Here is a 27,204-nt window from a genome sequence, read left to right on the forward strand (position 1 = left end):
CTTCACCTGATCAGAAGTAAAAACTTCGTACCAGAGCTAAAATAAATCGTTTAAACTTCTCTTTGGGCCAGCTGTATTAACACTGCGCCAGTGGGCTCGGACAGCCAGCTCCCCACCGCTTCAAATGAACAGGTAGCTGACCACATTGTGCCAAAATGTCACCTGCTTATTTCAAAAATCCTGCGGGACTGTATTGGAAGGTGTGAGAACATACTTCCAAGGGCTTTTTATTTACCCAAGAGAGCCCTGGAACAAACACTGTTTTTATCTGGATCAGAGTATTTTATTGTGTCGGATACATGTGGTCTGAGGCAGAATAGAATGTGAAAGTAGAAGGGTCAACCTCCCGGTGATTTCCTCTGCTTCTTTTGCAGCCACTCAGCTGACTTGTGTGCAGAGCACAGGGTGGGTGACCCCCTCACATGCTTATCTGCTCAGCTGGTTATCTGAATGGAGTCTCTCCAGAGATCCTAGAATTCATGGAGTGGGGTTGTGTCATAGGACATGCACGCTGGGCTGGCATTCACTGCCAGAGAGAAGGGTGGCAGGGGAATGCCTGGCTCTGCTGGGAAGCCCATCCTGGGCTGCTGCTGAGGACGGAAGCTGGTTCTGGAGTGGCTGGAAAGGCTGTAAGGGCACCACACGAGGTGCCCCCCTTCCAGTGTGCAGAGCCAAGACTCAGCTGCTATTTATTCTGACAAGGACAGAGGTTTTCCCCCTTTGGGCAGTCTGCCCCATATTGTATAGAGCAGTGATAGCGAACCTTTTGATCTCGGGCGTGTCAGCATTTTGAAAAGCCCTAACTTAACTCTGGTGCCGTGTAACATCTAGAAATTTTTTTTTTTTAAATATATTTTATTGATTTTTTTACAGAGAGGAAGGGAGAGAGATAGAGAGTCAGAAACATCGATGAGAGAGAAACATCGATCAGCTGCCTCCTGCACACCTCCCACTGGGGATATGCTCGCAACCCAGGTACATGCCCTTGACCGGAATCGAACCTGGGACCTTTCAGTCCGTAGGCCGACGCTCTATCCACTGAGCCAAACCGGCTCCGGCTAGAAATTTTTTGATATTTGCAACCATAGTAAAACAAAGACTTATATTTGTGATATTTATTTTATATATTTAAATGCCATTTAACAAAGGAAAATCAACCAAAAAAATTAGTTCCTGTGTCACCTCTGACACGCGTGTCATAGGTTCACCATCACTGGTATAGAGGAAGGCACAAAGGAGGCAATTGATTTATAGGCTCCACTTAAGGAAAATGAAACAAAGCAAACCAAAACAAAAATCCCAATAACATGTCAGTATTTTACATCTGAGCCTGGGTTTGGCCTTTTCTGGAAATAGTGCTTCTCATCTGGATTCACAGCTTTGGAAAATTCCTCCTATCTTTAGGCAGGTCAGTGGGTAAAGATCATGGGAGCTTTTAAAATTTTTATTCTGTCCAAGAACTCTCAGGCAATATGATGGATCTTCGGATCCAGGAGGTGGCAGATGGCTTACAAAAATGTATTGATGTCCTATTTGGAAATCGACCTTTTAATTTTGTCCATGTTCTCCGCCCACCCCCCCCCCCCCCCCCCCCCCCCCCCCCGCTTGAGAGGCCAGGGACAAAGAAATGTCACAGGAAGCCCACTTGCTGGTGATCTCCCCCACCTCCAGCAAGCCCCAGGTCACCCACTGGGCCTAGTCTAGATCCCTTGCATCGTCTGCCAGCCCAACTCCTTTTTTTATGTGCAGATCTAAAAAGAAAAAGAAACTGACATTTCATCATGGGAGGCATTCACCTCAAGTATGACACCAGAGACAAGGCTTCGATAGGAAATTGCCTCTTGTCTTGTCTCTCTAGGATCCCAGCCTTTATTCTGTGATCTTAGAACTCTCATTGTTGCTGACTCAGGTGAGAGAGAAAGTGGAAAAGAGGAGGCACGTTAAATGCTATGGATGGGCCCATAGTACTTTTCATTCCTTAGAAGAAACTGCTCATGCAGGAGGGAGAGGGTATGGGTCAGTTATGCCTCAACTGTTAAGTTGCTGGACTCTCTAGGCCTCTTGTTTTCTAGTCATCCTGTTATTTGGTCATGAACCCTGCTGCCCAGGCATTGGATGCTGGAAGAATGAGGGGATAACATTAAAATCAGTGAGGGCAAAATGGGTGAAGGGCGTCAAAAGGTACACACTTCCAGCTGTCAGATAAATAAGTCCTGTACAGCAATGGTGACAGTAAAAAAACAAACAAAAAAATTTTAAAAGCCACAAATGAACATTTTCACTGGAAAGTAGACAGATTTGATTATACTTAATAAAAAGAGTTTAGCTCAATCTTTGTCCCTCACATGGTAAGAGGAAGGCGTCCCCTTATTCTGTTCTTTACAGCCACTGCATTCTAATAACTTGATTTCTCAGGATGTTTGACTAGTCAAGCATATCCTGACGCCAGTTTCTGAGGCTAATTGAGAGTTAATTGTATGTCTGCCCATCATTTTGCTTACTTCCTAGTTTAAAAGCAAGAACAGTTGCTCACATTCCAAAGTTGGGCCAGGAAGTAGCACCATATGGTGCAATTCAGGGTGTGAGGAAGGCTCCCTCCCACTGTCTTTCCACTACCCAATCACATCATCTGAAATTATACCAAAAGTGAGTTTTTCATTTGGGCTAAACGCAGGAGTCCTCAAACTTTTTAAACAGGGGGCCAGTTCACTGTCCCTCAGACCGTTGGAGGGCCGGACTATAGTTTAAAAAAAAAAAGCTATGAACAAATTCCTGTGCACACTGCACATATCTTATTTTGAAGTAAAAAAAACAAAACGGGAACAAATACAATATTTGTATTTGCATGTGGCCCGCGGGCCGTAGTTTGAGGACCCCTGGGCTAAAGCATAGCTCTGTTTTTTTTTTTCAGGGGGAGGCAATACCACATTTAAAAAAAAAGTTTTTCACTTTTCTACATTTTTGAAATTGGTATACATTACAGGTGATAAATATAGTGTTTTTTTTTTTTTTCTCAACAATTTTTTTAAAGTTTATAATGCATTTTCAGTGGCTGGTAGCTTAGAATGTTATAAATCTGATATGTAATAACTATGTAAATTATTTCAGATCTTTATTGTTTGTTTGTTTCTAGATAATCACCAGAGGAAAGTGCTCTGTGGAATTAGGAGAGCTAACATATTTTAAAATTAATATTTAATGAGCACCTTAAATATGCCAGGCTCTGCTTTTATTAATCTGATCTCACTTGATCTTTAAAACAGTCCTATGAGGCAGGTATTATCTTTTATAATTATTATTATTATTATTGAACTTTGGTTCACATAATTTTGAATGACTTTCATTCATCTATGTAACAAATATTTTCTGAGCATCTAAGTAGCAGGCATCCCTTTAACCAAGGATTCAGAGATGAATAAGGCAGGCACACTCTCCGTTCTCAGGAAGCCATCTGTGATAAACAAGCCAATGAATGACTGAGATAATTTCAAATATTAAGTGCTATAAGGAACATAAAACACAGTGCACCTGGGAATCACTGTTTGGGGGGCGGGGGGGTCTCAGCTGCATGGGGGGGAGGAACAGCAGGTGTAAAGCACTGAGGCTTTGCTTAAGGCTTTGTGACTTTTCAAGGTCAGCCAACTATTGAGTGGCTCTGGGTTTTAATCCATTTGTGGAATAGCCAGTGGCAGTGGCATGCCTGGAAGGTTTTGCTTACTCAAGGTGAAGCCGTGAGAGTTATCAGCGCATGTTATTCGCAGATATTTGCCGAGCTGGACTGGCGCCAGGACACCTGGGCTGCGAGGTCCAACCCCCGCACTCGGAACACTAGGGACTTCAGAGGAAGTATTTAATCATTTCTGGAAATGGGATTGTTCTTTGATGTTTTCTCATTCTGTTTGCCTGGCGACCACATCAGGATCAGACTTCTAAAGGCCTCTCTCCCCTCATGAACTAGATGCTTTGGAAAAATCTGCCAAATAATAGAAATATTTCCCTTTCAGCTTAACTGCTGACCCAGACTAGTCAGAGAAATGGCCTTTCAAAGGATAAATCTATGACATTCCATTTCTGAGGGCAAGGGCCTTGATTTGCACGGAGCATTGTTGTAAATGTCAACTGTCCAGCTCCCACTGTCAGCTTGAATGGCCAGCAGTGTTTTTCCTCCCAAGAAAATTACACCGACTTATTCAGTGCATGGTTGGGGGCTGTGAGCCATACTGTTTCTTGTGAATCTCAATCATGCCCCTCTTATCTGTCCTTTTTCCTTTTTCTCCTGTGAGCCACTTCCAAATTTTCCCAAACTGTGACGAAATGCTGACTTCTTCACTTCGCTGGGCGGCTAGGCTTCCTGGCTGCCCTGCTGAGCTGGCATTCCTCTGACTGATGGTGTGGAAGGGCTGGGCGGATAGGGAAGGGGGAGCTATAGCAGAATGCGAAGCTGTAGAAGAGACTGAGCAAAGGGACGACAATGGCAGCTTCCTTCCCTTGCAACTGGAAGTAGATGTGAAGAGCCCAGGGCACGGAAATTATTCCAGATCAGAAACACAGAATGTATGTGCTGTCTTGTTTCCCACTGTCTCCCCAAGACCTAGGACATAGTGGGTGTTGAATAAATCCTTAGTGAATGACTGTCGTGGCAGGGCGTCTCCACTAGCTTAACCACACCCCCACAGCCCCCTTGGTTCTTCTCACTGAATGCTGCTGGGCTCCTGCCAGCTGTTTGCTCCCGAGGAAGGAGCTGAGACTAGAAGGGAGGGATGGCGGGTCCCATTGCCCGACTTGATTGGCTACAGCTCTCAGGACTCTTTTTCCAGCTGCCCAGCACTTTGTGTGTGATAAATGATACAGAAACACGCCCCTGGCAGCCAACTGGCCCCTCACCAGTTCTTTGTAAATGCCAGCCAGAGGTGACTCTGGTCTTGTGCCAGGCTAGAGACAGCAGGAGAATCTCGAAGGTTCTTAATCCTCACAGGGGGCTCAGCATACCTTTACAGCTGTTGTCTCAGTTCCAGATACTGGTTGATGAATTCTTTGTAATTTTCCTTCAGCGCATCTACGAAGGAAAGGTCATGATCTCATTTCCCTTTGCCTGTCTGTTTTCCTTGGCAGGGAATTGCTTTGCATTCCTCTCTTCTCCAGCCTCATCTCTTTGATTCAAAACGTTCTCTCCCGCGGGTGACTTCTTATTCCTGGAGGTCCACAACCCAAGTTTGGCTGGTAGAAACATCAGGGAGATGTGTCAGGTCCCTGGAGGGGTCAAGGTGGACAGCTCTGTGTGTCTTAAAGTCTATGTTACCTATCTTTCCATAAAGTTGCAATATAAAGCCAGTCTAGAAAAGAGGCTTTCTATAAACAAAATTTTAGTCTAGTGACTGAGGGGTTATGCCACCATGTTTTGTGGTTTTGAGACTCAAGGTCCTTTCACACTTAAACAGCTCAAATTTTGTGAGGTATCTTTCTTAAAATGTAAGCACACATAATTAGCAGTGTTTCTCTCTCTTTTTTTGTGGTAGATAAAATAATGGCATCTCAAAAAAAATAATGGCGTCTCAAAAATAAAAAAATAACGGCATCTCTTATAATAGATTAAATATTCGATTTGATTAAATAAAATCATGGCCAGAAATGTCTCAATTTTTGTAAGGCTTTATTTTTTTAAAGAGCAGTTTTAAGTTTATAACAAAATTGAGAGGAAGGTACAGAGATTTCTCATATACTCCCTGCCTCTTCCCCATTATCAATATATATATATATATGTATTTTTTTAACCAAAAATGAACTTACATTGACACATCATAATCACTCAAAGTCCATAGTTTACCTTAGGCTTCTTAGTTTTGTGCATTTTTCAGGTTTTGACAAATGTATAATGACATCCATCCATCACTATAATATCATACAGAATATTTTTACTACCTCATTCATCTCCTCCTCCCACCTCCACCCCTGGAAACCACTGATCTTTTTATTGTCTCCATAGTTTTGCCTTTTCCAGAATCTCATATAGTTGGAATCATACAGTATGTAGCCTTTTCAGTTTGACTTCTTTCACTTAGTAATAGTCGTTTAAGGTTCCTCTGTGTCTTTTTATGGCTTGATAGGTCATTTCTTTTTAGTGCTGAATAAAATTCTATTGTCCGGATGTAGCGCAGTTTATCCATTCACCTGCTGAGGATCTGCTTTGGCAATTATGAATAAGGCTGCTATAAACACCAGGGTGCAGGATTTTGTGTGGAAATAAGTTTTCAGTTCCTCTGAGTAAATACCAGGGAGTGTGGTTGCTATATCAAATGGTGAATAGTATGTTTAGTTTTATAAGAAACCATTAAACTGTCTTCCAAAGTGGTGGTACCATTTTGCATGCCCACCAGCAACGACTGAGAGTTACTCTTGTTCCACATCTCATCAGCATTCAGTGGTGTTAAGTGTTCCAGATTTTGGACATTCTAACAGGTGGAGAATGGTATCTCATTGTTGTTTTATTTAGCATTTTCCTCATCACAAATGATGTGGATATTCTCTAATCAAAATATTTTTGAATGTGTCCATAATCATAATGATCATATATGTAGGTAGATTTATATAATGGAAGAAGGGAGAAAGCCTTGGCTCTAGACCTGCTTTTGCTTTAACAAATTGTAAGACCTCACAGAAGTCATTGCCTTTTAGCCTCTCCTTTCTTGGCTATAAAATAATGGGTTTGTAATGATGGCAAAGGCTTCAATTTCATAACTGCCTCTTCTCCCCATGGGTCATGACTCAGAGTCAGAGTCATACCGGGGGGTGGGGTACAGCAAGTCTGGTTAGTATCTCCTCAGAGTGAGGTTATGTCATAGTGACTTGTGAGAACCTGTCATGATAGACCAAATTAGTTTTCTCTTAACATAGTGATGCCATAATGTGACCATAGAAGAAGAGTTGATAGCTATTGAGTTCCAACGGAATGTTGGGGTTGAATTGTGTCTTCTTTCAAAATATTGAAGTCCTCACCCCCAATACTTATGGCTGTAACTTTATTTGAAAATAGAATTTTTGCGCATGATCAAGTTAAGATGCGATTATTGGAGTAGGCTCTAATACAATCTGAATGTGTCCTTATTTTAAGTGGAGAAATTTGGACACAGAGACCAACATGCACACAGGGAGGACACCATGTGGAGGTGAAGGCAGACACTGGGTAGTGCAATTATAAGCCAAGGAACCCCAGAAATTGCCAGAAAACCAGTAGAAATTAGGAGAGAGGCATGCAACAGGTTCTCCCTCACTCAGAGGAACCAATCCTGCCAATACCTTAGGCTCTAGACCTGTGAGATAATACATTTCTGTTGTCAATCAGGTTACGGTACTTGGTTATGGCAGCCCTAGGAAACAAATACATTGCTATAGACCAGGGGTGGGCAAACTTTTTGACTCGAGGGCCACAGTGGGTTCTTAAACTGGACCGGAGGGCCGGAACAAAAGCATGGATGGAGTGTTTGTGTGAACTAATATAAATTCAAAGTAAACATCATTACATAAAAGGCATGGCTGCTATAGACACATTGAATCACTTGGTCCTCACAATGACCCTATTCACCTATTCCCCAAGGTGCTAGCATGATAGCAGAGAACAAAATGAAAAAAGTCCTGTTCTTGTGGGGTTTACATGATAGTAAGAGATATCAGATGAAAAATAAACAATTAAGTATGTCCTGTAGAAGATAATAAGAAGTTAGGCATGGAAAGGGAGACAGCGTATGTGGGGAGAAGGATAATGTGAAATAGGTGTCTTACATGGAAAGTGCACAAATACTGTGTAGAAGGAGTACTGCAACTTCCCAACCACTCACATGAAGGCCACTCCTGGCCTGCTCACCTAGCAAGTGCCTTTATCAGTTTGCTTAAAGTATAGTGAAGCTTAGACCCGTGGAGGTACTTGCCAAGGTTACACACTGTAAGATAATACATTTCTGTACAAGTGAAAGAGTTGGGATTTAAACCTAGGATCTCTAACTGCAAGAGCTCACCCTCTAACCCACCACCAGGACCTCCGGGTCACTCTGATCTCTGTTGCTTTTGGTGAGATTTTATGTTCTTTTCAGCCAGAGTCTAGTTCCAGAGTTACTACAGTTGCATAGAAAACTTACTTGATGATCCTCCCAGAAGTGGTTTCTAAGATCTGTATCAGCCTTAGCCGGTTGCTCAGTGGCTCAATGGTCCCACAGACTGAAGGGTCGAAGTTTTGATTCCAGTCAAGGGCACATATCTGGGTTGCAGGCTCTATCCCTGGCCTTTGTAGAGGCGCATGTGGGAGGCAACCAATTGATGTATCTTTCTCACACCGATGTTTCTCTCTGTCTCTACCACTCCTTCTACTCTCTCTCTCTGAAGAAAAAAAAAAAAAAAATCAATGGAAAACATATCCTCAGGTGAGGATTAACAACAACAACAAAAATCTTGTGTCAATGTGTGGAGCCTATGTCAAGTAATCTTCCATCCTTGGAGTCATTGATATCTTGAGGAAAGACACTGAGGATTTGCTTACTTAGCCTGTAGGTGATGTTACATCAAACAGAACAATTGATGTTATTAAGTAGCAAGCACAATCCTAGACAAATAGTACAAAAGATAATTACACCAGGGTAAGAGTAGGCACTTAGGAAACGAACACCATAAAAATCATTACAAGATTAGCTAGTCCCAGTCTTTATATTGAAAGACCTGTGAGTTAGAGCTGATTTCAACACCATGTTACTATGGGAGTAGAAAGCTACGCCCAGCCAAGACAGGCATAATTCTTCCTGTATGTTCTGAGTACCTCAAACTTTTCCTAGTGTGTTACAAATAATACTGCCCCCTGAACCTAAAAAAAAAAAAAGATTCAGACATGAGTATTTTAGTTTAGCCAATAAATTGGAAAAGTTAAAAAAAAAAGGACTCATTCTTTTTATAACCTCCAAGTACTACTGCAAAAGTATATACCTTAGATTAACAATGCAGTTTCTATGACAGAGTGTTGTTAATGCTTGTTTGAAAAAAGAGACATTTTCATTTAGCTCTAACGTGACTCTGAATGATACTGCCTTTCTGTGGGTTAATTTGCTAACACATATTAAAAGCCTTCAATTGTGAATATTCCTGGAGAAATTATAATTTCAGGATTTTTTCCCCCAAAGAAAATGTTGGAGTGTCACGAAAAGATTTAGTTACACAAGTGTTTACTGCAGTTTAATTTATATAGCAAGAGTGGTTAATATGGTGGAATATTATACTAAAATTATTGTTGCTAAATGAAAATTTTGAATTGTTTTCAGGTCATATACCATTTAGGGCATTTGATGAAAGCAGTCAACTCCTTTCTTGGAAAGAAAGCACATATGTACCTACATAAAGTTTTGTAGATAATATCACAGAATTCATGAACTATGTGAAGTCCATGCACAGGCTTAGATTAAAGACTACCACTCTGTATTAAGGGGTAATAATTAGTTACATGGGAAAATAGTCACAAAAGCACATGTGTGCATTGGCATAAGAGACTGGAAAGACACATATTAAAACAGTTGTTTGCTCTGAAAAATGAGATAATGGGTTTTTACATTTTTCTTCTTTGGGCTTTTCAGTATTTCTTCAATTTTCTACAATGAAAATGTATTATTTCAATATTATTTTTAAAAAGTATTTAATATGGAGTAAAAAAAATACACTAGAGCCTTAGAGAAGTCCCCAAGAAATGTAGCAAAAATGAAACATTATGAAAAGTACAAAGGAGAGGGAGAACCAAGATGGCGGCATAGGTTAACGCCGGAGTTTGTTGCTTTGAACAACTACTTCAAAAGTGAAACCAAAAAACGGAAGGGACATCACCCAGAACCACAGGAACGCTGGCTGAGTGGAAGTCCTACAACTAGGAGGAAAGAGAAACGCATTCGGACACTCAGAGGAGGCGCAGTGCTGAAGTCAAATTCTGAGGTGCGGAGTGCGCCGAGTGGGCTGGCGGCGGAGGGCGCGGTTGGCGTTTTCAATCGGGAGGGAGTCGCAGACTCTGAGCTCCAGATCCGGGCGAGTCTTTAGGGACCCAGACTCAAACGGGAGAAGCGGGACTGTCTGGCTTCGGTCAGAGAGAGTGCAGCTTTCTCTCTGAGCTTTGCAGCGGGTGCTGGGACTCAGAGAGGCAGAGCCCCTGGGGACAGGACTGAGAGCCGCCATAACTGCTCTCTCTGGCCCACCCTGTTGATCCTGTGCGACCCGCCCCGCCCAAGCCCTGCACAGAGGCTTTTGCCGGATAGCCTCAGGCAAAGGCTAGATTAGCACCTCCCTAGAGGACAGAAGTTCTCTCACTGCTGACACAGCTGATTCTCATAGCCACTTGGCCTGGAGGTCAAACCCTCCCTGGAATTAGCTACAACAATCAAGATTTAACTATAAGACTGCGAACAAAGACCACTAGGGGGTGCACCAAGAAAGCATAAAAAAAATGCGGAGACAAAGAAACAGGACAAAATTGTCATTGGAAGATATAGAGTTCAGAACCACACTTTTAAGGTCTCTCAAGAACTGTTTAGAAGCCGCCGATAAACTTAATGAGATCTACAAGAAAACTAATAAGACCCTCGATCTTATATTGGGGAACCAACTAGAAATTAAGCATACACGGACTGAAATAACGAATATTATACAGACTCCCGACAGCAGACCAGAGGAGCGCAAGAATCAAGCCAATGATTTGAAATGCGAGGAAGCAAAAAACACCCAACCGGAAAAGCAAAATGAAAAAAGAATCCAAAAATGCGAGCATAGTGTAAGGAGCCTCTGGGACAGCTTCAAGCGTACCAACATCAGAATTATAGGGGTGCCAGAAGATGAGAGAGAGCAAGATATTGAAAACCTATTTGAAGAAATAATGACAGAAAACTTCCCCCACCTGGTGAAAGAAATGGACTTACAGGTCCAAGAAGCGCAGAGAACCCCAAACAAAAGGAATCCAAAGAGGACCACACCAAGACACATCATAATTAAAATGCCAAGAGCAAAAGATAAAGAGAGAATCTTAAAAACAGCAAGAGAAAGAAACTCAGTTACCTACAAGGGAATACCCATACGACTGTCAGCTGATTTCTCAACAGAAACTTTGCAGGCCAGAAGGGAGTGGCAAGAAATATTCAAAGTGATGAATACCAAGAACCTACAACCAAGATTACTTTATCCAGCAAAGCTATCATTCAGAATTGAAGGTCAGATAAAGAGCTTCACAGATAAGGAAAAGCTAAAGGAGTTCATCACCACCAAACCAGTATTATATGAAATGCTGAAAGGTATCCTTTAAGAAGAGGAAGAGGAAGAAAAAGGTAAAGATACAAATTATGAACAACAAATATGCATCTATCAACAAGTGAATCTAAGAATCAAGTGAATAAATAATCTGATGAACAGAATGAACTGTTGATTATAATAGAATCAGGGACATAGAAAGGGAATGGACTGACTATTCCTGGGGGGGAAAGGGGTGTGGGAGATGTGGGAAGAGACTGGACAAAAATCGTGCACCTATGGATGAGGACAGCGGGTGGGGAGTGAGGGCGGAGGGTGGGGCGGGAACTGGGAGGAGGGGAGTTATGGGGGGGAAAAAAAGAGGAACAAATGTAATAATCTGAACAATAAAGATTTAATTAAAAAAAAAAAAAGAAAAAAAAAAAGAAAAGTACAAAGGAATAATATCATGTTGCCTCCGGTAATAGACACCCCTATGAGGCCACAAAACAGTTCTCTGTGCTCACGGAACATTCAGGGAAATAGATTTAATTTAGACTAAAGTTTATTTTTGGGCAAAAGTACGATTTCTTTTCTGCCAATGCTGTAAAAAGCCATGGAAATGCCAAGGGTGTAGCAAAAAACTATTGGTCTTACTGATTTAAGCGTGACATGTATCAGGCGATTTATCTAGAGCCCTTCTGCTCAATTTATTTATGTGTTTGAAGCAGGGTACACTGATACGCACAGGGACAGGGACTGCAGTCCTCAGTTATCTGCTCTATCCCCAAATATCCCACTGATGCCCCTTCTCCCACCCCATCGATGGGCAGTGAGGACTACTGCTCCTCTAATAAGCTGATTTGGATCTCCTACTAATAAATGTTGGCTACCAGGGAAATTGGTGACTTAATTTAAGCAAAGCTGAAGTTCATTTTTGTGTCTTAGTTCAATCCACATCACTAAGAAAATTACAGTGTAGGGGAAGTCTGGTCAAGTAGAATTATCCTCCATGCTCACAGTTATTAGTGTTAATGACTTCTCTGGAGGAAAGTCTTCTGTTTATTGGGCAGATTGAGTCCTCTGGAGTCTGCTGAGTCTCTAATACACTGTTAGCTTGGCAACCTTTTGACCTTGTTATTTCTTGTGTCTTATCATTCTTTTTATGATCTCCAAGTACTGCTGTGTAAAAGTATATACCTTAGAACAATGCAGTTTCTATGACAGACTATATGGATTTAATATCATGGTACTATACACACATGTACATACATATATGCACACATAAACATATACACATGTATATGCTACATGTATAGAGGTAGAAATGTGCAATGCAGTGTCATGGATAAGAGCATGGGTCTATTGACAGACTTTTTGAGTTGGGCTCCTGATTGCACCATAGGCCTGTGAACTTGGCCAACTTATTTGATCTGGATAAACCTTAGTTTGTCAAAATGAGGGTTATCTTTCTGATAGGGTAGTGGTGATGATTAAATACATGAATACAGGTAAAATGATTATACCACTGCCTGTATATAGAACATGATTGTTAGTAGTGTTGACACTCACTGAGTGTCAGAAGCCTGTGAGAACTCTCTGATTTGTTGTCCCTTCCAGCCCAAGGTCATGAAACTCTTGCTTGTTCCTAAGGCCACAGGAACCAGGATCTTCTTTGGATAGTGTATCCTTTTTAGCTCTAGCTTCTCTAGGATAGGTATGTCCTAATTGCTCTACTGGTTATTATGTGGACAGGACTACCCAAGAGAAGTTCATGATGTAGTGAGAGTTCTCCCAGCTTTGGTCACCTGTGGGAATAGAGTTCTACTCGTTATCTCTGAGTTAACCTATGTGCCAAAACTACCTGGGGAAGAGGTATTATTTTTGCCCCTTATATTTTTACTGGTTTTTAAGGCTGAGTACCACAGACTGTTTGGGGTGTATAGAGTATCTTTTGTGGTCCATAACTTCACAGTCTAGTTGATTATCTCTTTACATATTCTCTATCTTTCAATAGGAGGCCTGAATTCCTCTAGGATTCTTGTTCCCTGGCATCTCAGATTTTCTGAGTTTTCTAGATGAGACAGATGAACTGAGTACACTGAAATTTTGACAAGGACAGCTCACAGAATCATGAATAGATACATCTTCCTTCACACAGAAGTTAAATTTCTAAAGTTGTATATAAGTAAAAATGTAATTTATAATAATAAAAGCACAAAATGCTAATTAGAACGGATGACTTTCGAGATGACCTTCCGGATGAAGCACGGCCGGGGTGGGAGCTGAGGCAGAGGCGGCTGCTGTGGCTCCGGGGCTGAGCCCCTTGGACGAATTTTGTGCATCAGGCCCCTAGTTCAAATATAAACTTGTTGGAATAGTTTGTTCTTTTTTGGGTAAAGATTCTGCCATACTCTCAAATAATGCATCAATAAAGACAGATAACAACATTCTCTATTGTATAAGGCACTGGAAGAAGTCTTGAAAGTAATTTTAAAAGTATACATTTTATTTGTCTCCATGGAGTCCATATTTTAATTCAGAGTAAGGGGAAAATATAAATTATTCCCCCGTCCCCCCAAATGTTTATGGTCCTGTGTTGATTGCTGTATAGCAGTGGGGAGTAGAAATAGTCTCTACTAAACTTCACATTTTGAACTTCAGTGAGGCAAATCTAAAATATTTTTACTATTTTGATTTTCTAAAGGCTGATTGTCCTGGATTTACTGGGGCAGCATGTACTTCGTGTGTTTTCATTTTAGTCAATAAAAGTGCTTTATTGAATCTACAACCAATGTAATTTATTTAGGTTTCCACAACTTTTCATACAAATCAAAACCAAAACAACAGCACACCTTTGATGGACCTCCAATTTTGATATTTGGTTCTGAAAATATGTCTTTTGAACTCAGAGCCCTTTTGGTTTCACGGGCTTCTCGAAAGTTTTACTTAGAGTAGGAGGCCAGGATTGTTTGAGAGTCTGACGTCTCCTCTGAGGGGAGGACAATGCTTTTCTATTCGAGCAGGGCATCGCGGGCTGCACAGGGCTCTTGGCACAGCCCCTCGTGGTGCACCGTGACCTCTGTCCCACAATTGTTGGCCTGTCGGCTTTGCCATCTGTCAGAGAGGACCAAGAGCAAAGTGTGAATGATCCTTCCATTGTTTACCCCTGGCTCCTGCTTCCTCTCCTCTCCGCTTTCCACAGCCGCTCCATTGTCTTCTACTGGTTGGTTTCCTCACCTGAGACTCTTTGAAAACTGGATAGTCCAGGGATGGGTGAGTCATTGTTGAATGTCTGCCCCAGTCAAAGGAAGGCTCTGGACAACCTCTGCTCTTTTCTTTGAAAGGAGATAGAGATGACATTGCTGTGCCCTGTGTCACAGTGCAGGTTTGGCCTGCAGCGCCCTAATTATCTAATGTGAGAAGCAGAGAGTTCATTGTTCATGTTTTTTGTGTCTTTGGACTAACAATTCTTTAGCTGGCCATGTATGTATGTATGCATGCATGTATGTGTGTATGTATGTATGCATGCATGTATGTATGGATGGATATATATGCATGTATGTAAGTATGTATGGTTCTGACTTTGTATCAGAAAAATAAATGTTACACATGAAGCACAAAGGAATTTTTCTGCTCAGGAATTAATAGCACAAATAATAACTTTAATGTCATGCAAAAAGGGCACTTTAATGGCTGAAAGAAAACCTTAAGGGCTGACCTGATCCCTGAAGTTAGAAGAGGAGAGGAGAAAGGGCCAGCCAGGCGTTTTTAATTTCTACAGATCAGACTTCTAGTTCTGCGAACTCTTTCTGGTTCACAAGCTGTGTCTCTGCTCTAAAGCATTTTAGAAGCCTTAGCAAAAACATTCTCAAATGGGCTTGAGAGTCGTCTTGAAATAATTTCCCTTAATTAGATCTAATGGATTGTCTGATGACTGTACGATGCTGTTTGGTCTGGCAGAGCTAATTAGCCCCAACAACTGCACTTGGCCATTTTTTATGCTAGTATGAGAATTATGCTTTTATGTATGTATGTATGCATGTATTTTTAATCCTCACCCAAAGATATTTTTCCATTGCTTTTAGATAGAGTGGAAGGGAGGTGGGGGAGAGAGAATGAAAGAGAGAGAGAGAGCACAAGGGAGAGAGAGCAGAGAGAGAGAAACATCAATGTGCGAAAGACACATCAGTTGGTTGCCTTCCGCACCCACTCCTACAGGGCCGGGGTCAAGCCTGCAACAGCGGTACATGCCCTTGACTGGGAATTGAACCCTTGACCATTTGGTGCATGGTCCTATGCTCTAACCACTGAGAAAACTGACCAGGACAATGCTTTTATTTTTTTTACAGGTGCCATTTGAAGAAGCCTAAAGACTACTACTAGTAAATTAAATATTGTGTTGTTTTTTTATTTTTCTTTCAAACACATCTGCAGTCAGAACACCTTCATTTGAGGCCCCTCAGTTCCACCCCCAGCACTCACTGCCTGCGTGATCCTGCCAAATCACTCACTAAGTCTCTTTTCTCAGCTATAAAATGGGGTTAATAATGATACTTGCAGCATTAAAGGAAATTGCATTAAATAAATAATGTCATGTTATTTATAAAATGAGACTTGCTAAAGGCTTGAATAAGCAATGTTCTTTTTTTCATTTTAAAAAACTACTGTTCTTTCAAATATTATTTCAAATATGTATTTTACAGACAAGGGTCAACATGGGTCAGAAACATTTTATAGAAGAAAGCATTCTTATAGACATTGGAAATCATTTCAATAGAAGAAAAAGCTCATATTTATCTAAATGCGGCTATGTTGCACAAGAAGATTTTACCATAGCAAGTGCAAAATGACTGGCTTTCCTTGCCACACAAAATATTGACAATCTCCCCTGGTAGCCTACTCTTACTTGTTAGTTGGGCAGCCAAACAATAGCATACTGACCTTTAGGTCTCCAATGGACTGGGCTGGTGTGTGTGTGTGTGTGTGTGTGTGTGTGTGTGTGTGTGTGTGTGTGTGTAAAGCATCAGAATGAATCCAAAGTAAGAACAAACTGGCTTTGATCCCAACTAAACACAAAGTCAGCCATCAGAGACAATTACAACCTGAAGGGTTACTTTTACAAGGTTGTGTCACTTAACACTATTAAATCTAATCAATCAAAATTAAAGTGAAGCATACTCCCATCACTAGTTCTGTCCTCGCCCTATCTCATTTTTATGAAGGCTCCATGTTACACCTCAGTTTGTAATAGGGGCATGGGAACTTGCCAGTTCTCAGAAGGAGCCATCTTAAATCCTCTGTCCAAATCTTTTTTTGCCCTACCCTCTCTCCCACCTCTCACCCTGAGACAAGTCAGCCTTATCAGCCTTACCAAATAGGTAGGGCTTTTGTCATTGTCTCATGGAAATTCTTTCTAAACAATACAAGAGAAAGGTCATTCCATGCATAACATTTAGCTTTAAGCCAAAGAGATACACCCTCCCGACCCCCAAAAGAATCACAATGAATCCCATACTACCCCTCAGCCCTGGTAAAGATCTCCCATCTAGAAGCTCCCCACAATAGCACAAGGCATTGATATTATGTTACTTGAGGAGAAGGAGAGGAAGATACATAGAGTTTTAATAAAACTCTCATGAAGCAATGCTTTTCAAACAGTGGGTTGCAACCTTTTACTGGGTCTCGAAACCAGGATAAACACTTAAAAAGAGTGAAATAGAATAAGATAGAAAACTCAAGTATGCTCATAGCTACTAAGGGCAAGTGTTGTTTCACTGACGGCTGTGAAGCGTATGTGCATGCATAAGATTGTGATGTTTAATGTATTTTTTACTGTGGGTCAAGAGCAATGATGTTTGAGAGCCGCTGGAGAGGGAGTGCTTTATAAAACAGAGGCAATACCAACTTTTGAGCAAAGCAATTTTATCCATGAGAAAAGGTTCACATCACTTTTCTGGCTGTCCTCCTCTCAGTTGAAGACAAAAATATCAATTTTTAAAAAATCTTAGACCCAAAGAATCTTAGTCAGATGCATGGAACAACTTTGAAAACAGTATTTTCTCTCTTCAGCGACACTTTGCTCACCTAAACGCATGTGCTAAGAATCTATGGGCAAACTGAAGCCAAAAAGGCGAAATGACGTAGCCAACATACCGGCGAGAAAGCTCATTCTAGAACACATAATCTCCTGTGATCCAGGTGACCTTCTCACTTGATCACATTGTCTTTTAAACACTGCAAAGGGCAATGAGAATTACTTCCTAAGGACACTCCTTGCCAAGTTTGTAAAAGAATCAGCACCAACACTGTCCTCTCAAACAAGGCATAGGAAGTTAAACTGAAAAATGTATCTGAACTTTAAATGTAGTATTTGCTTTCATATGGGGGGAGGGGCAAAAAAAGCGGACACCAATATTTTTAGCTCCAGAGAGTAGGGCTCCATAAAATGCAAGCTTTGCAAATGAATAAATATGATTATTAGAGTGCTTAGAGAAAAATAAAGATTCTAGAATTGATGGAGGGACACAGATCAGTGCCTTGGCAGCTATTCACTTCAAGTAGATATTTGTCTACAATATATTTCTCCCTGAAGTCCGTGTATCCCATCTGTCTGTGCTGTGGGAGTTCCTGTGATTGTCTTGTTGTTTGTGCCTTTCTTCTCTTTAAATCCTTTTTTAGATATCTTATTTAAAAAAAAAAAAAGTAGCCCTAACCGGTTTGGCTCAGTGGATAGAGCATTGGCCTGCGGACTGAAGGGTCCTAGGTTCGATTCCGGTCAAGGGCATGTACCTTGGTTGCGGGCACATCCCCAGTAGGGGGTGTGCAGGAGGCAGCTGATCGATGTTTCTAACTCTCCATCCCTCTCCCTTCCTCTCTGTAAAAAATCAATAACATTTTTTTAAAAGTAAACATTTAATGGGTTCCATCAGCAACTCCAGCATAAGTTTTCCTGAGAGGGAGGCAGAATCAATCTTCCCAGAGGTTCCTGACGTATGGGGGTCACTGAGGAGACCCTCAAAGTCACTTATCCCACTCCACATACCCAACAGCCCAGCAGAATGAGGGTTGGGCTGATCAAATGTGAAGAGGGAGGAAAGGGTTGCAGGGTGAGGAACATACAGGCCCTGGCCCCTATCTGTGCCCACAGGAAGGAAAAGGGAGGGCCGTTCCACAGAAGGGCTGGAACTACACATTCAATTTTCAACCTGATTAAAGAGGGAAAGAGATGAGCCTCCTTCCAACTGTCTGTATTAGGAAATGCTCCCAAGTGGGCTTCTATCGCCTCTGTCTATGTTCCCCGTTCTGTATTCCAAGCTCTACAGTTCAAACCTAAGTTCTGAACTCTATGTTCTACCTTCTGGGTTCTTATTTCTGTTCCATTCTATTTCCTGCCCCCAGATCCTTTCAGCTGCCTTTCTGGGTGAATTAGGTGGACCTTCTGCTAACTTTGCTAACTTAAAAGTTTTCCTTTATTTCTTGTGGCAGTTCAGGCTTTTCCCCAGCAAAAGGGACTTGGTTTGGACTGTCCAGCAAGTGGGTGGCCCCGTAGAGACCAAGGAATTCCTAAGAGACTGGTCTAGTTTCTCCTCTTCTTTTCCCATCCTACCTCTAACCACTAGACACACTACCTTTTGTGCAACTAAAGATAAACTGAGGGTTTTCCATGGTGATCATTGGAGAATGGTGGCCTAGAGATGAGGAATCTTAAGGGGAAATGTGAGAAGAGATAAAAGGTTGCCATTCTTCATTTAGAGAAATTAAAAACTGCTGCCAGCACAGGGCAAGGGATGGGCAGGGAAGGTGGGAAGTGTCCAGGCCGAGCTGCAAGTCCTCAGAACCCTGTCTGAGCTGAGCATCAGCCTCCAGAGTCCTCCCAGATCTGAGAGAAAACCAAGACCACAGGACTGAGAGCTCTCTGTCCGTGGCTGCCCTGAGGGAGGAGGGGAATGAGGTGGCAGCAGCCTCACTGGAGAGGCGAGATCTTCCAAGGGATCTTGATCCAAGTCTCCATCTGTCTCACCAGGGGGACTGTGTAGTAGACATTTTTGCCTCAACCCCTCTTCCTCCAAGTAGCATTTCTAGTCTCGTCCTGAGACTGCAGGTCTTTATAGGCCCAGAGACGGCTCTTCTATCTGTAAGAAGAGACCACCCACTGCCTCTGGTTCTCCTGCTGGTACTTGATGGCCCGAGCCCAGTTGTCCCCCCACTTGAACATGGCTCCTGGCTTGAACTTATTCTCAGCTCACAGATGTTGGGGCCCATTTTGGACTTTAGCTCATTCCAGAAGCTGAACTTGAGCAGCATCTGGTTCCACACCTTTCGAGACCTCCAGGTACTCCTTGTTGCTTTTGAGCTTGTTCGTGCAGTCCACGAGGGCTAGGTAGCCGCCTGAGAATAGCCACAGGTGCATTTCCTGGCCCTGCCTCACATACCAATGTTCCAGTTGCCCAGGAGCGAGCAGGGCAGTCCTCATCCAGGTGCAGCGGGTAGCACAGCCGTCAGGCTGTTGTAGGCACCCAGACACGCGGGCTCCACACTGTGAAACTGGATTTGTAGAGGTTGCTGGTTTCTTTCTTGACAGCAAGGTGGAGCGGGCGTCCTTCTGGGGACTCACCTTGTGCACAAAGAGTGAGTGAAAGCAGCTGCCTTCATGGTCCTTGGAACAGAAGTGCCCACAGATGCAGCCACAACAGCTGCCGTACTGCCAGGGACGCTGCACAGCTGCAGGGCCGTGTTGGAGAGGCCTGACCTTTTCTAAAGTCATTCCGGACCTGGCTTTATCCAACATCTTTGACACAGATTCAGAAGGATAAGAAAGGAAGCTTTAAGGCCATCAAATATAGAACATTTAATGCTTAAGGGGCTATAAGTTTACAAGTAGAATAAATTCTCATAATTTGGAATCAGGGTTGGAAAATACCACTTTCTGAAATGGTAACAGACATCAACATAATATCACATTAGTTACCTAGTGGAAATATCCCTAGGAAATAGCATACCTTAAGAGAAGAAGAACAATGTGAAAGAACGCAAAGAAGATGAAACAAATCAAAGAAAGGTAGAAGCTGAGGGAAAGTGGTAGGGAGTCAGCAGAAAACATGGAATAACAAGGTCACCTTTGTACACTGAGATGAGTTGGTCCCAGAATGTAAAACTAGCCCCGGGGGACCTTGCCTTTCTGCTCTGCACATGGGTTCCTGGTGGCACTGGGAGTGCTAGAGACCCCTAGGGAGAGAGTTGAGAGGGAGGTTTCCTATCAGATTACTTGCTCTCTTGGAGTTCTCTGTCCCTGCTCAGAACATGTGTGGAATTCTGTCCCTCCAATAGTATTGATAACATTCTACCTTGCACTGTCGTTATAAATTGAGCGAATGGCTACCTGGAGTCCTTTAAATTGTCCTCAGAAAGGATTGGTGCATACTTAGTTATATTCACATATTTATAGCTCCAAGCATAATTCCTGGTACATGGCAGAGAGTCAATGAAAGTTCTTGAATGTTCAATCGACGAAATGGAACATGGATGTGAGTGTGACTATAACTCAAGTATAGAGGTGAGAAGTTGAAACATGTCATTCTGTTTTTATTGTATTTAACTTCCTTAGACGTTGTTGCTTCTGTTGTTGTGGTGTTGTTACCTTTCAATTTACCAAATAACTAAATAGTGCAATTTAAGCTAATTTCCTAATGGAGGCAGAAGAAGGTGAAAGCAACAAGATAATGACAAAGTGATTATCAAAGAAATGTTATGAATGGAACCTTACTTTGGACCATGTGACCTCATTAGGTAGGAGCATATGTGGACAGACCAGGCAGCATGAAGTGTTTTCATTATTATTTTTTATTTGAACTGATTTGTTGTGGGTTTTTTTTTTTTTTTTTAATAAAACAGTTGCCATAGATATCTCAGTTGTATCCCTGGTTGAATATAAGTCAGGGTATACATATACATTTCAGTTTGTACATAGCTAGAAATGTGCCCATTTTCATAGAAAATGGAATCAGTGTTGAGTTACAAATAATTTTTTTTTAATCAAAAACAATGACATTAATGTATTATTGAATAGCTGAGTTCTCAACCGATTGAGGGGGGAAACAAAGAGCTTGGTTCCATTCTCTAGAGCAGAACACCTGAACTTGAATTTCAGCTCTTCCTCCTACTAGCTCTGTGACAGGTGACCTAACCTCACTGGACCTCATTTTCCTAATATGTAAGTTGGAAATGATAATAGTTCTGCCTCATAGGGTCGTTGTAAGGATTTAATGAGTTAATATATGTTAAGTTGTTAGAACGGTGCCTGACACATAATGTATTGGCTATTCTTATGAACAATCAAATGTCACTAATACCATCAATATCAAGATATAATAAAATATTAATACTGTAGTATTAAATTTAAATAATTAGAACCACTACGTGTTGTAATATCAACAAATGTTGACTGACAACACACACAATGATAAAAGCTTTTATAAATTAAGTCATGTTTTAAAATAAATTTATATTTTATTACTCAATAGCATTTACATGTATCTCTGAAACAGCAATGCTGTGTGTGTGTTTTTTTTAATATATGTGGATATATCGGTTTGTATTGTGGGGATGCAAAAAATAATTTCCCTCCTATCTGCCTAAGCTCTTCTGGCTGGGCTAATACTCCAATAAACCTGAGACAGATTAACAGGAGAAAATGTCCAAAATTTATCACAGATGTAATAAATGTGGGGGCTCCATAGAAATATTATAAGACACCCAAGGAAAAATTAGGCAGTTGAGGTTTATGTGTCATTCTGAAGCTAAGGGGAGGGAGAGATGGGGTTGTGGTCTGGGAAACTTCAAAGGGCAGGAAAGCAGTTCACATGGAGATGGAAAGCAAATGTGTGGTAAATAAATGTCTGCTGGGCCAACTTTAACAATGGGACAAAGAGAGGACTTTCATCAAATGGGCCTTGCTAGGCTCTTATCTATCACACACAGTTCATATTAAACCGTAGTTATCCCTTCCTGGAGCTGGTCCTCTATCTAAATTTCTTAGGCAGGTAAAGATTCAAAGGGTCTTTCTGCATCTTTTGTTTCTTAAAAATAACCAGCTTAAAGTCAATATCCCAAAAGGCACATTCTGGGGGACAAACTTTGCTTCCCTTCAGTATATACATATGTATGTATATATAGACATATAGATTATTGTTCTTACAGTCTCCAAATAACGAATAGTGAGCACATACCTTGAGGTGTCCAAGGTATGTGCAGTCCTCAATTGGGAACCACTGGCTTCTTAAACCGTTATGCTCATGCCATATATATATTCAGTCATATTAATTAGAACAGATCCTTTTCCTAAAAGAAATTCCATTGAATTTGAAAGAAATCAGGCTGCAGTTGGTTAAGAATGGAATACACTTAAATATAGTTAAAAAATAAATAACAGAATTAGGGTAGTGTTTTCCTTCGGCTAGTGGAGTTCACTCAGTGATACCAGGAATCTCAAGGATCTGATGGAGATAAGTGAAGGAAGAACCAAGATCGATGTTGTAATTGGAGGTAGTGTGACAGCAGAGGGGTTAAAAGCCCACAGTAACTCTCTGAGGAAGCGGGTATTACTTATCCTTTCACAGGTAAGAAAACTGAGATTTAGAGTGGTTCAGTTACTTAAAATAGAACTGAGATTCAAATCTAAGATTGGCAGACATCAGGACAGTATAGTTTTATGCTATCACCCTTCTAATAATGACTCTCATTTTAAGAAAGCCTCAGAATTGTGCAAGTTTTGTTGTTGTTATACTTTTATTTTGCCTGACCCCCAGAACACACCACATCAATGTAATGCAGATAGAGACAACAAAAGAATAAATGTAGCTATTCATCATGATAGCCAGCAGCAAGGAAGAGTCTGGAAATCAGCCATGAAGTTCCTTATTGGCCAGAGATTAATGTATAGGCTATTTGAATTAGTTATTTGGGCATTGCTCATCTATAAAGATTAGTCCTAAAGATCAGGCCTGCTGAAATGCCTGTGGGCAGGGAAGTAAAACAAGCGGGGTGGACCTAAGTCTCCATTGCAAAGGTAGTGGTGGTGGAGCTGATGAAGAGGGGTAAGAAGGAGGCCATTCCAAATGGTTGGTTATCTTTCAAAGGAAGGAATGAGGGTGGATAAGGGAAGGCTTTATTGAGATCAAGGAATGCATGTCCAAAGGGTTATAAGGGAGGGAACGGAAAGCAGGCTCACTGAGACACAAGGAAGAGGAGGCTAATAGCTGGTACCCACCAATCCCCTGGGTGGGGCTGGTAGGGGAGGCCTGTGATGTGGGGTGGAGCCGGGGACTGGGGGGAAGGAAGGATAACCTTTAATGATAAAGTCTATTCTTTATCTTTTTAGTTGCTCTATGCTCCTGGATGGCATTTAGGTGTCTGGTCTTGTCTTAAGTCAATATTTTCTAGTCTCTTTTTTCTGACATCCGGCCTGTGGTTTCCTCTTTCTTCTACCATTCCTCCCTCTCCCCAGCTTATTTTAGGATTTTCTCCCTTTAATGATTTCAGGGACACTCTCTTATTAACTTGTTTTATCAAATGTTGTTCTTATGAGTGTGGTCTGTTAAGCTCCTTCATTTTGGGTCAAGTCCCCTTGCTGAGTTCCTGATGACCTTACAAAAAGCAACAATAGGTGAAGATGAACAGTCACTTATTGAACATCTATTATGTATAAGGCACTAGGAAAACCATGACCAATGAAATATAGTCTTTCCTATAAGAAGGTGGCATCCCTGTATGGTGGTAAGCTTTAAGTGGTGAATATACAGTTGCAAACAAATATATATAATACAGTGTAAGAATATAATATTAAGAATATGTGCAATGCTGTACGTGAACCAGTCTTTCTTAAGGGCTCCCAAATGCCAGTGGAGCCCATTCCATCTCAGAGGAATTCCACCTGCCTAGGAGGTCAGTGTAGGTCGCTACCTGGCCGCAGGGCAATGCTAAGAACAGAGGAATGGAGGTTGAGGGGATGAGTTGGAGACTGAACTAAAGCCCATTTTCAGTGAACCAAGGACTGTGTTGGCCTAGAGTTGGCCTCTGAGTCTCCCTGACCAGCCCTTTGCCTTTATGCAAGTGCTGAAGAAACACAACTACATGTGAGATAATTAGGCCTTCCCATCAAAAAGAGAATATTTCTCCCCCGACCCCACCCTTTATTGTTTTTCAGAGAGAGAGGAAGGGAGAGGGATAAAGAAACAGAAACATCATTGAGAGAGAAACATCATTGATTGGCTGCCTTCTGCATGACCCCTACTGGATGGAGCCCACAACCCAGGTATGTGCCCTGACCAGGAATTGAACCCCGGTGACTTCTTGGTTCCTGGGTGGACACTCAACCAGTGAGCCACACGGGCTGGGCAAGAGAAAATTTCTTGGCACTATGTTCTTTTCTTCCTCTCCTTATTTAAATTAAAATTGGGTTGGTTAGTCTCAAATTTTTTTTTGAGGGGATTTAAGAAGAAACTGGATGAAAACCCATCTGAAAGCTAGTTACATGATTTTGAAGAGATGATGGTTCCTGAAGCCCAGGTCCTGAATGCAAAGGGAGGCATCTGAGAATAATGAATAATTATCTGGGCCTAGAAGAGAAGCCCACATGCAGAAGTGTTACGTGAAGAGCCTGGATCCTCCCCGCCCCAGGAACAGATAATTTTGCAAACAGGAGGAACTAAAACTTGGCACCCACCTTTGGAAACAGAGTTGAATGGAAACCAATAGATAAAAATAAGTTTGCTTCAGAATAACAATTTACTAAATAATAGGAAGAATCAACCTCCCTTGAGAAGTCATCTAAATATCATCTATTAAAGTATCTTCATTCCTTAACAAAGTTAAGGGATAACACCAAAGAAGGGATATTAAAAGATTGTGTAAATATCTTCCTGTTAGAGAAAGTTTTCAATGAAAAGTAACCAAAACATCGACAGAGAAAGCAACAGTTCTTGAGAAGACAGAGGCCCTTCTTTTCCTTTAGGTTTTCTTTTTTTCTGGGAGAGAGAACTTCAAATGCAGTGGGATTTCCTGAAATGGGAACTCACAAACGTCTCTGAACTCCCCAAGGAGTAGGGTACACTCAAGATCCAGAAATAGCAGGAAAGGGAAAGTGGCCACAGACAGCCCCTGGGTCACTTGTGTATGTGACGGTAGAGTTGCGTCCAGGCTGTCTTACTAAGAAGAATTAAATAAAATATGAATCAGTAAAGATATAATCACCTAGGGGCCAGGAACTATTTTTCTGCTTGTTGTTCACTTAGAGCAGTGGTTCTCAACCTTCTGGCCCTTTAAATACAGTTCCTCATGTTGTGACCCAGCCATAAAATTATTTTCGTTGCTACTTCATAACTGTCATGTTGCTACTGTTATGAATCATAATGTAAATATCTGATGTGCAGGATGGTCTTAGGCGACCCCTGTGAAAGGGTCGTTCAACCACCAAAGGGGTCGCGACCCACAGGTTGAGAACCGCTGACTTAGAAGGAATTAGAAGAAACTGTGACTTAAAATTTTGGGGTGGTGGAGCTATCAATGTTGTGAATGATGTCATTTCAACTCAATAACTATATACATTTTTGTTAATCCTCACCTGAGGATATTTTCCCGTTGAATTTTAGAGGGAGTGGAAGGGAGAGAGGGAGGGGGAGAAAGAGAGAGAGAAACATCAATGTGAGAGAGACACATTGATTGGTGGCCTCCCTCACACGCCCCAACTGGGCCAGCTATTGAACCTGCAACCAGGTATGTGCCCTTGACGGAGTTAAACCCAGGACCCTTCTCTGTGTGGAGCCAATGCTCCAACCACTTAGCAACATGGGCCAGGGCATATACATATTTATTGAATATCTGTGTCTACTAGCACTGTAGAGGTACAGCAAAAATTCTAAGATTTGATTCTTGCTTGTATTCTTCAGCCAGAGCTGGGATAAGATTCATGAGTGGGATGAAAATGCTTTGAGATTTTTGGATAAATAAAAGAATTTTTCCTATAAGACTGGGATCATGAAATCATTAACAGATTGATCTGATTTTTGAGAAGCTAGAACTTACTTGGTAGCAAACAGAACCTATAAAAGCTTATATAAGCCCTTAAACCCCATCTCCGAAAGGTTGTACATTTTTCTGTTTGCAGTTTCTCATAATACTGGCTGGAATTTGGAAGTGGGGTGGGGAAGGGGGCTCGCTCAAAGACATGTATTAGGGAGAGAAGCCATTTCCAAATTGAGATCTTTGTTTACTGAATATGTGGCTTTTCAGGAGAGAGTAATCCACAGTGAAATTGGTGGATTTCACAGATGTGTTTATGCCTCTATAATTAAAAGATCAGTCTCACACAGTTCTTTTCTTTAAAGATTATTCTATAATGTGAATACACCATTCTCCAAAATGACAGCTTCTCTTCTGAAACCTTTCATCTCTCCCACAGCTGATTAAAGGGGCTGCTCATGGTCTTTTTCAGCTGCTCCTAAGGAATAGAAAGCAAACCAGTGCCGCAGAAAGAGATGAATAAAGATTCCTTTGTTCCTGATCACGTGCCTGTGGAGAGAACACCACTGCCCTTGAGGCGCTCTCTTGAGTGGGTTCAGGCTCTTCCCCCTTCCTGCAGCGGTCTGGTCTGTGTGATTCTCTCACAGCAACGCATGAAAAAGCAGCACTGTTTCCTCAGGCCCTGCCCCCGCCATCCCATCCAGGCTGCCACTGCCACCTCCATCCCCTTTACCCACGCAGCAGAGAGAAACTGCTAACAGCACAGGATGTTGATTTATTCCCTCTGCCTCATGGAAACTTGTTTCAAAGAGAGTAGCAGGGATGGCATGGTGTTAAAAGGTTCAAAAAAACCTGAAGTACGTTTTATAAAATAACTTGGCTACTTTATCTGAATGTAAGTAGTGTCTGTTTTATTTTTTGGGGGGGGGATAGGTTGGGGGGGGTGGTGCATAG

At 41.7% G+C, this 27,204-nt stretch overlaps 2 pseudogenes; one reads left to right on the forward strand and one right to left on the reverse strand.

Annotated features, from left to right (window-relative positions):
- Positions 1-19,198: 19,198 nt before the first annotated feature.
- LOC118650606 lies at positions 19,199-19,999 on the reverse strand (annotated as a pseudogene).
- Positions 20,000-20,746: 747 nt separating this feature from the next.
- LOC118650607 overlaps positions 20,747-27,204 on the forward strand; it is a 98,576-nt pseudogene continuing 92,118 nt past the window's right edge.

The sequence above is a fragment of the Myotis myotis genome, unplaced genomic scaffold, assembly GCF_014108235.1.
Source record: "Myotis myotis isolate mMyoMyo1 unplaced genomic scaffold, mMyoMyo1.p scaffold_m19_p_3, whole genome shotgun sequence".
Lineage (NCBI taxonomy): Eukaryota > Metazoa > Chordata > Mammalia > Chiroptera > Vespertilionidae > Myotis > Myotis myotis.